The 9,479-nt window shown below is 34.8% G+C and overlaps 1 long non-coding RNA gene across 1 annotated transcript; it reads left to right on the top strand.

The window, feature by feature from the left end:
• The first annotated feature begins 3,019 nt into the window (after positions 1 to 3,019).
• On the top strand, positions 3,020 to 7,692 carry LOC140859641 (uncharacterized). Its single transcript, XR_012143199.1, has 3 exons — positions 3,020 to 3,094; positions 3,401 to 3,551; positions 7,413 to 7,692. It is a non-coding gene; the product is annotated as an uncharacterized lncRNA (long non-coding RNA).
• The last annotated feature ends 1,787 nt before the right edge of the window (positions 7,693 to 9,479 follow it).

Raw genomic sequence — 9,479 nt, 5'->3', positions numbered from 1 at the left:
CAATACTGATATAGGTTAAAATATGGTTGAATATAGATTTCTCCATAAAAGACATAAAGCGAGCATCCGAAAGATCTATAGAGATGATGCAATTGGATGCTTGTATTTTCATAGATAAAGTACAGAGACTAGATGCTGAAAGGTTCAGCATAAAAATCTCGGAGAGGGATTTGCTATCCTCTTGGACATAGATGCACGCCATATAATGTACTTGAACTGATATAGTTATTACTGTGATTGTCATAAATATATATCAGTTGTATCCAGGCTAAGAGCACTGGATTGCTGTGAAAACATAGATTTCTCCATAAAAGACATAAAGCGAGCATCCTAAAGATCTATAGAGATGATGCAATTGGATGCTTGTATTTTCATAGATAAAGTACAGAGACTAGATGCTGAAAGGTTCAGCATAAAAATCTCAGAGAGGGATTTGCTATCCTCTTGGACATAGATGCACGCCATATAATGTACTTGAACTGATATAGTTATTACTGTGATTGTCATAAATAGATATCAGTTGTATCCAGGCTAAGAGCACTGGATTGCTGTGAAAACATCCTTAAGCTCTAAAGAAGAACTAAGAATTTGTTCTTAATTTAGAGAAAGATCAAAGCTAGGAGAGGGAGGATACACCAATTCAGATTTTATATCTGATATTGATGGTAGAATATCTTTGTCATAGGGTGTGTTTCTATGTCGACATCTTGTAAGGATTTCAAACAATCGATCGATAGAAACTGAGTACACTGTAGATGTGTAGGATATATTTTGGTTCTAATATTAGTTGTAAAATTAGTTGTCATACCATCAGATGCCTTGACACTATACTGCAAAGACAATGGCACCATAGCCCTTGCTAAAGAGCCTAGGTCTCACTAGATATCCAAGCATATAGAGCAGTAGAACACGTGACTACCTCGAGTAAAAATACATAGAGGTGCAAAGAGCAAACTCCATATATGTTGTGGTTGACTCACTAGTAAGTCACTTAGCTAACCTAAGACTAAAGCCTGTCTTGTGAAGATGGAGCTTGGTACATGGCAGATTGGCTCTAGTGCAAGTGGAAGATTGTTGGATGTATGCCCTAGAAGTCAATCTTGACTGACATATTTCATATTTTTAGGACATGATTTTGTACTTATTGGGTAGTTATATTACCATTCATATTTATGTGTCTATGAATCATCCAAGGGATTAGTAAGATGATGACACATATTCTTAAAGAGTTTAAAATTTGAGATAAATGTCATTCATAGTTAATTTCTGAATTGCTCCAGGTTATAGGATCATCATAGGAATGGTGATTCATTCGGATAGACCAGTGTATAGATTGCTTCCTTCGGATAGATGGGTTTTGAGTCTGTAGTGTAGTGACACTGGAGCAAGAGTGCAGGTGGTTGTTAGAGAACAACTAGCACTGAGCGTGACCAACACGAGAAGTCACATGGATGTCTGCTCACTCATTAGTAATTTTTTCGATACTGCAGTTGTATGACTGGTCCTTTGACCTGAGATAATACTATTGCTCGCAATGAGGCTGCTGAAGTTTGACTGGCACATCAACATAGGTCTCAAGGAGCCCTTGTAGTGGATGTTGGCGATAGTTGGTCTACTGTAGGAGTAGGATGTGCATCAAGATAGGATCTATCAACCCTAGCAGAAGGGAGTAGTCCGATAAAATTTAAGAGATCGAGTCCTTAAGTCTATGGCCATAGCAGTGTGATTGATGGAAAAGAGTTTTCATAGACTCACATATGGACTCGAGCTGATTGAATCTATCATATGACCGATGATAAGGTTTGACGATTCATCCATGACCTGCCATCTGATCGGGACTCATGATAGAGAGACTGTATCATGCACTAACTACACCTAGAGGTTCATCTTTTATTCTATTGGGTTATCACTACATACTGCTAGGTGTCACTGATGGATTGTAAGACTCATGAGGATCATCTTGATGATCAATGATCCTTAGTGAGCAAAGTTGGAATTGTTCCAACCCATTGAAAAGTATTTCAATGATATTATGATAGAGATCATAATATATCTCACTATCAGATAGAATAAAACTTATGAGGTCACACACAAAAAAAGTTTTTGACTGATCAGATGGTTGAATTACGATTACGAATTGTAACAAGATTTGATTATCAATTTGATTGATAATTGATCTAATGCAAATATTGTATTATGTAACTCACTAAAGTGTTAGTATGTTATAGGAGGATTAATTAGCAATAGAATTGCTAATTGGCTCAATTTGATTAAGCAATGGGGCTTGTATCAAGTTTAATTTGATTAGATTTAATTTTACTCATTATGTATTTGATTTGATCAACACCAATTGGTTATAGGATAATCCCAAGAGGATTGGATGATTAGTTCCAGTTGAATTAAGATTTGAATTTGACTCAATTCTAAATTAGACTAGGATGCATGTATTTTTAATTGGACTAAAATTTTTTATTTTTATAGGTGCACCAAATCGTAATTAGATTAGGATTAAAAATTAAGTTTGACTCAAGTACCAAAAAGGAGTCCAATAGGACTAGGACTCCTCCAACTAGGAGACATATAATCTAAATAGATTGAGCTCCAAACCAGATTTAACTTTTCATCTTTTTGATTCTAATCTGGTCCTAATTTAATTAAGATTCATTGATATTTTATTTGATTTAAAACAGGCATCTAATGACAGAGTCCCATGAATCTTAAACTCTTCCCTAACCATGCACCTTAGGAGTCCCACGCCACCTTGTTTTCGTGTGCTCAAAAGACCCACGCCTCAACCACTTTGATGCCAATTCTCCACTCCCTTTTAGCATGTAAGAAGGCTTTATATCCCCTTGAATTCATGTGTAATAGTTGGGCGTAATCCTAGTTATGGGCGGCATCCAAAATTCCAAGAGTCCTAGATGTTTTGGACTCTATCTCCTACTCAACTTAGGACATTCCTTTAGCCTATAAATACCCCACCTTGGGATGTTGAATAGAATAGATTAGCTTCAGGTTTTGATGTTCAAAGTTAGAGGAATTTGCGTGGAGAAAACCAAGGGAGAAAGGGGCGGTGAAGGGCCCATGGCATGAGGTGAGTTTGTTTCAATCCCTTCTTTCTTACAACAACCAAGGGTTGGTTGTTAGGACATCTTGTCTCCTCCCTCTTGTTCATATTTAGACATGGTTATCTCCTCTTTCCTTTATCCAAAGTTGGATAAAATTTTTATATCTCTATTGTAGAGATTTAATGCATGGATTTTAAGAAGAAAAGAGAAGAAAAAGTTTTTCTCATGATCTCTAGTGTAGAGATCAAGATCATCCTATGTTATTCTTCTTCTCTAAGAGTATCTTAGGAGAAAAAAAAGTTTTTTAACCATCAAGATGTAATTTCTACAAGGGAGCTGGCACTCCAATGAGATCAAAAGATTTCTGATCAGATCAGAGTCTTGTGTGGATATTCGTAGAGGTCGAACGCTTGTGCGGCTACAAAGGACCTTCGAAAGACATCCATGATCATCAGTTCATGGTGAAGATTGATCCATGCTGAGGTATGTTTTAATTTATTTTTTTATTTAATTTTTATATCTGAATCTTATTTCATATATGATGATCTTGTTTATGATTTAAAAATTTGATCTTATGCATGTTTAGATTAAATTAGATTTAATCTGAAAATTTTTAAATTCTGCTATATACTTATTTTATAAAATCATGCGTGCATGAAATCATAAAACTCCAACAGATAAAACTCAAGAGTTTGAAATGGATTCAAGCTATCACCAACTAGACCTAGCCTAACACTGCATGCATTAGAAGCAAAATCATGATGCCTATTATTAAATGCTTTCTATGCTAAAATATCTACTAGGTGTCTTAACATTTCATGCTTTGATGGTCTTTGTCATGACCTTTCATTGCATCCTTTAATAATTAAAATAGTGCAGTAAAAGACTTGCTAGATCATCCATTCAAATATTTCAAAGGAATAAATGCATAAAAAAAAAAATCTTCAAAAAAATTTTTATGATGTAGATATAGTTCTGGATCATAATCTTTCACTGGGCTATAATACCGAGTTGTCTCATTATTAGATAATTTATAGGTTTTTCAACATGAATAGGATCGGTAAACTAATATAGACTATCCAAGCATCTCAAGTGCTTCTTATCCTTTATGAAAATCTTCTAAATTTTCAATACCAACTCTAGGGGTATTTCTAAGTAAACCCTTCATATCATCCTATCCCATAAGATTTTTTTGCACATTATTAGATCCAAAATTAGAGGTGTGTTATGTATATGAGGGTCATTTATATGGAGATAGGGTTGGAAGTGGGCCAGGCCATACCCCAGCTTGAGCCTAGCCCAAAACTTTTTTCGAACTTTGGGTTGGGCTTAGGCTTGAAAGTTTTTGAAAAACTCAGACCCAAGCATGGCTTGAATCCGATTGGACCAGTCCAATCAAGTTTTTGTTAGAATTCACTATGGTTTCGTATGTGTAGTTTAAAATTTTTTAAAAATTTTATATAGTAAAAATAAATAAATTAAAATATTTTTAATTGAATGCATGTACCTAATCTAATTTGAAAATCATGCTTAAGATCTTGACACGAACATGCTACCTTGATCTAAAATCTGAGAAGAAAATAATCGTCAGTAAAATAAAATTGGAGATTAGATCTCCATACCTTTGGATCCTACAGATCTCTAGAGTTTTGATCGTAGCCATACACATGCCTGACCTCTGCTGGTATCCACACAAAGATCTCTGATCGGAGCATCGAGATCACCAATGTACTAGCATCTTGCAGATTTCGCTCCTCAGCCTTGGATCTTAATCTCTTCTTCTAGATCTCGAAGAAGATGATCACTATGCGAACTCCTTCATGCAGATCCGACGAGATCTAAACCAGATCACCAAGAAGAAAAGAAGAACCTTTCTTTTTCTCTTCTTCTCTCTCTTTTTCTCTCTTAGATCTGATCTCTATTAGGTCTTAGGCGTGGAGGTGAAGGGAAGAAAGAAAAGGAGGCATTGAAGACAACCCCACGGCAAGAAAAGAGAGCCTTCTTTTCTTACACCCACACACTCACCTTCACGTTATGTTTGTTGGGTTCCGATCGTATAGTGAAAAGTAAATTTTAAAAATTTTAAAATAAATATATCAAAAGCTTTAACAATTAAAACTGTCGAACCAAAATTCAAACCCTAGAATATCCTTGTAGATGTCGAATAAAACAATAACAAGCATGCAAAGAGATAGAATTTTATACTTTCTCCAACAAGTAGTATGGTAAGTAGGTGATCTCTACAAGGCTCCAAAATAGAAATCCTCCAATGGTGATCCACATAAAAGTTGGCCAAGGTCTTTCCTAACCGATGCATTGTCGTCGCCTTTTCTTCACAAGAACACTGCCGGCTTTGAACTCGAAGAACAATCGCACCAATGCTCAGTTACCTTCGATTTCACCAACAAGATCATGCCAAAAAAACTTTTTTCAAAAATCTCACAATTTAAGATTTGATTTTGTACTCCAACATATAAAAAAATCAAACCTTAGGATAAGGTAGCTACACTTGCTATTTTTCTCACCACCCTTCTTACAATTTTTTCTCTCAATTTTTTCTTATCTTTTTCTCAGATTTGTTTTAGAATTTTTCTCCCTTATCACACAAAAAATAGCTCTGATTTTTATCCAAAATCTAGCACCTTATCTATATGGGACACCCCATATAAATAAGATAAGAAGGGACGTGAAGAAGCACCAAGGGGCACCAACTCTTTGTGCTCCAAGTCTTCATGCGGAGAATTTATTCCCCGTGTCTTTATTTTGCATAGAAGAGCCTTCACATAGAAGAACTCCTCCTCTTCTGTGCTCCATAATTCTCTCATGAAAATTCAGCATGTAATAATTAAGAATCTGGAGGAAAACAAGGAGATGGATAAGAGTCTTCATGAAGAAGGACTCTTCTACTTCTCAATGTAATAAAGGGTGGGCGGCATTTATTTTTGGGCATGGAACTTGGTGGGTGCAGAGGACTCCTTCCACACTTAAAACACTTCTAAGTTGGATAAGAGTCAAATTAAAACAGACCAAATCCCACTAGGTCAAAGGCAACAGATCTAGTTTAGCTCAAATGCTTTAAACTAAACATAATTAGGAACTTGGGTTAACACGATATGCTAGTATATCAAATTAACTTCTAAAATTTATATTAAATTCTAATTAAATTAGATCAAGATCAAATTTTAAAGTATGTGAGCCATTGGATTTCAAATCTACCCAGCAGTGGACACAAACTCTTGATCCAATCCTAATTCGATCAGATTAGGTCTGTTCAAGAGTCCCAATCAATTAGGACTCTTTCTAATTAATTTTTAAATTAATTTTTTTTAATTCTGATGAGTTCACAAGTCAAGATTAATATCTGACAATGTATCATAACTATCCAAAAAATTTAAAATTTTGATAAAAAATTATTAAAATATCCTTCAGTGGTAAGTTATCGTGTAATTTAATCTTTCAGTCAAACAACATGCCAGATGAGCTATGGGTATGGAATCATGTCAAACTCAATTGCTTATCTATATATATCTCGATCAGAAGATGATGATTTAGTTGATGATATATTAAAAATCTCATTCTAATCATCATACTGCTTTGGCCAAAGACTTTTTGAATCGTCAACCTATGAGATCACATAGGATGTTCGCTCTCCTTATTAGGAGTGACTGATCCTTTATTGATCACTCACAACCTCCATGCATACTTCACCACATCCAGAATACTCCACATAAAGATCAGAAGTTAGGAAGTGAATCAAAATATGGATCATGCATGCAAGGTACCATGGCGATCTCAGGTTAAAAGATCACTTACATAACTCCAACTAGAGAATCATCAGCTAACTTGTAAATAAAACTCTATCAGATATTCTCTCATAGGTCTATTCATTGAACTTATTCTCTAATGAGCATCCACATCTTTGTATTAATATCACCACACAAGTGGTTGTGAGATCAACCATCCTCATCACTGAGCATACATAAGATATGCCAGTCTTACTGATATCATTGATCTCTGACTCAATGAACCAATGATTGAGAATATTTTAGGTCATTGCTAAAAAAAATTTAGGTCTCACTGGTGTGATCTCATCATGGTCCTAAAATCATTGTCCAGACCTATGGGGTTCATTATAATCTTAAAAATAATAATAAGATGCAGTATATAATGAATCAAGATACCTATTTTATTAAATAATAATATCAATTATATGAGTTTGAAAGATGAATTAAAGAAAATACCCAATCACATCCCATATGCGATTGGCTTGAAGGATATTATTCTTTCAATCTCTCACTTATACTAAAGTCAATTGCCTTTATACTTGATGCCCATGCAATCAAGGTGGCGGTCAAACTACTACAATAACAAGGTCTTAGTGAGCAGATTCACTATATTGTTCTTGGTATCAAATCACTCCATGATCGCATCGCATCTTTCAACTATCTCTTGAATAAGGTGGAACCAATTTAGGATGTACTTGGATTTATGATGAGACCTCGATTCTTTGACTTGAGCAACTGCCCCAATATTGTCACAATAAAGGAACACTAGTTGTTCAATCTCTGGAACCACATCCAATTCTGAGATAAACTTCTTCATTCAGATTGCCTCCTTTGTTAGGAAATATATCCCAAAAGCCAATTGTCAAGCTGTTGACGATTGAGCAACCAAGTATTGTAATTGATTTATTAATAAATAAAATATATTTTTGATATTTTTATCATAAGTTTTCATCTTCTAATGAACTTCATTGTTATGATGAAGTTCTTAGGACTATTTAAGTTTGATAAAGAGAGAATTTATTGATTAGTCCTTAAAATTGTTCACGACCAAATGATAGGTTGTTAATAAAGATGATGGCTTCTATCGAGCATAGGTTGCTGTAGACCATATGGGTTGGTTGTTCTCTTAACCAAGGAGGTTGGAGATACTGGTATGATATACAGGTGAGATGTAAGGGTACATCATTATTGAACATGACCAACTCCAAAGCATTCTGCTATCGAGAATATCTCTAATGGGATATAGATATAAATATCCCTTAGACTTGAGATCGCCTCAGTAACTTGCAAACAACTCATTGTGCTTTGGTATTGGACTAACTGAATTTCTAATTCAGTGATGGAAGGCTTCTAGGCACAGTGAAGTACTTGCAAAATCAGAGTGTGATCGAGATGTGATTGACCACTCCAAGAGTTGGAAAAGAATGAGTCGCTGTATTTCAATTTAGCAAAATCTTGGTCAGGGTAATCCATCAGATGGATTTGATATTTTGAAATACAATGTGGACAACCTAATCAAAGTTGACAGTTGAACTCTAAGGTACCCTATGATCATTTTGGTCAAGAGAATGAATCATATGAAAACTATATCCGCTTAGGTTCTAAGGATGTTGTTCTACACATTCGACCTATCCGACAGTCGGGTACCATTGCTAGATGGTCACTTCGATTGGTACAGAAATTTATTCCTATGCTATCGATTTAGGTTCGGATCTATGAGGTCACACACATTAGAGTTCATAATTCAATCGGATGATTGATCAACGATTAAGAATCATTTTAGGGTTAAACGAACAATACGATTGACATTTAACCTAGTGCAAGTATTGCAGGAGGATCGATTAGCAATTCGATTGCTAATTGGCTTAATTTGATTAAGTCAATAGACTAAGATTAAGTTTAATTAAATATAATTTAATTATATTTAGTTTGGACTTGATTGGAACAAGTTCAATTGGTTTATTGGATAAGCCAAGTGCAAGGAAAAACTAGTACTAGTTCAATTAGGACTTGGGTCAACCTAATTTTTAATTTGATTAAAAAATTAAAATAGATTTAAATCTAATTTAATCTGATTAAATTAGATTCTTAATTAGGTTAAGACCTATTTTAATTAGGTTGATCTAATTTTGGTTTGATTTGGTTTGAGAAACCAAATTAAAATAAGTCATAAGATAGAATCCTAGTAAGACTAGGATTCTACCTTGCACCACATAAGCTCTCCACGCCCTTTCTCTTATTCCACACCAATTCTCTCTTATTTTGTGCAACAAAAATCCTCTCCCAGGTCTTCACCATGCCCAAAAGGTTTTCTCTCTTCTTTCTTACACGGAAGATGGTTGTGGATCAAATCAAAGTAGGAATAAGTTTGGATTTCAAATTCTATGAGATAGAGTTTTAGAAATCCAAAACTCTTTCCTTTTTGTATCAAATTTATTCCGATTTTTTTTGAGATTTTTGTGACTTTTATGGCACTTGATAGGCACCCTTTGCTATTGGTCTATGCATAAAAAGAAGGAGGGGGTGCCCAAGAGTTGGGCGCCCCTTATCTTGCCATGTTTGGATAAACCTTGACTAGGTATTTGACCTAGACAAGAACTCTATCATATCTCTCTATATAAAATAA

Source organism: Elaeis guineensis, chromosome 8 (assembly GCF_000442705.2).
Source record: "Elaeis guineensis isolate ETL-2024a chromosome 8, EG11, whole genome shotgun sequence".
NCBI classification, from domain to species: Eukaryota; Viridiplantae; Streptophyta; class Magnoliopsida; order Arecales; family Arecaceae; genus Elaeis; species Elaeis guineensis.
Note: the sequence above shows the minus strand (reverse complement) of the source record. Positions and strands in the feature narration are given on the sequence as shown.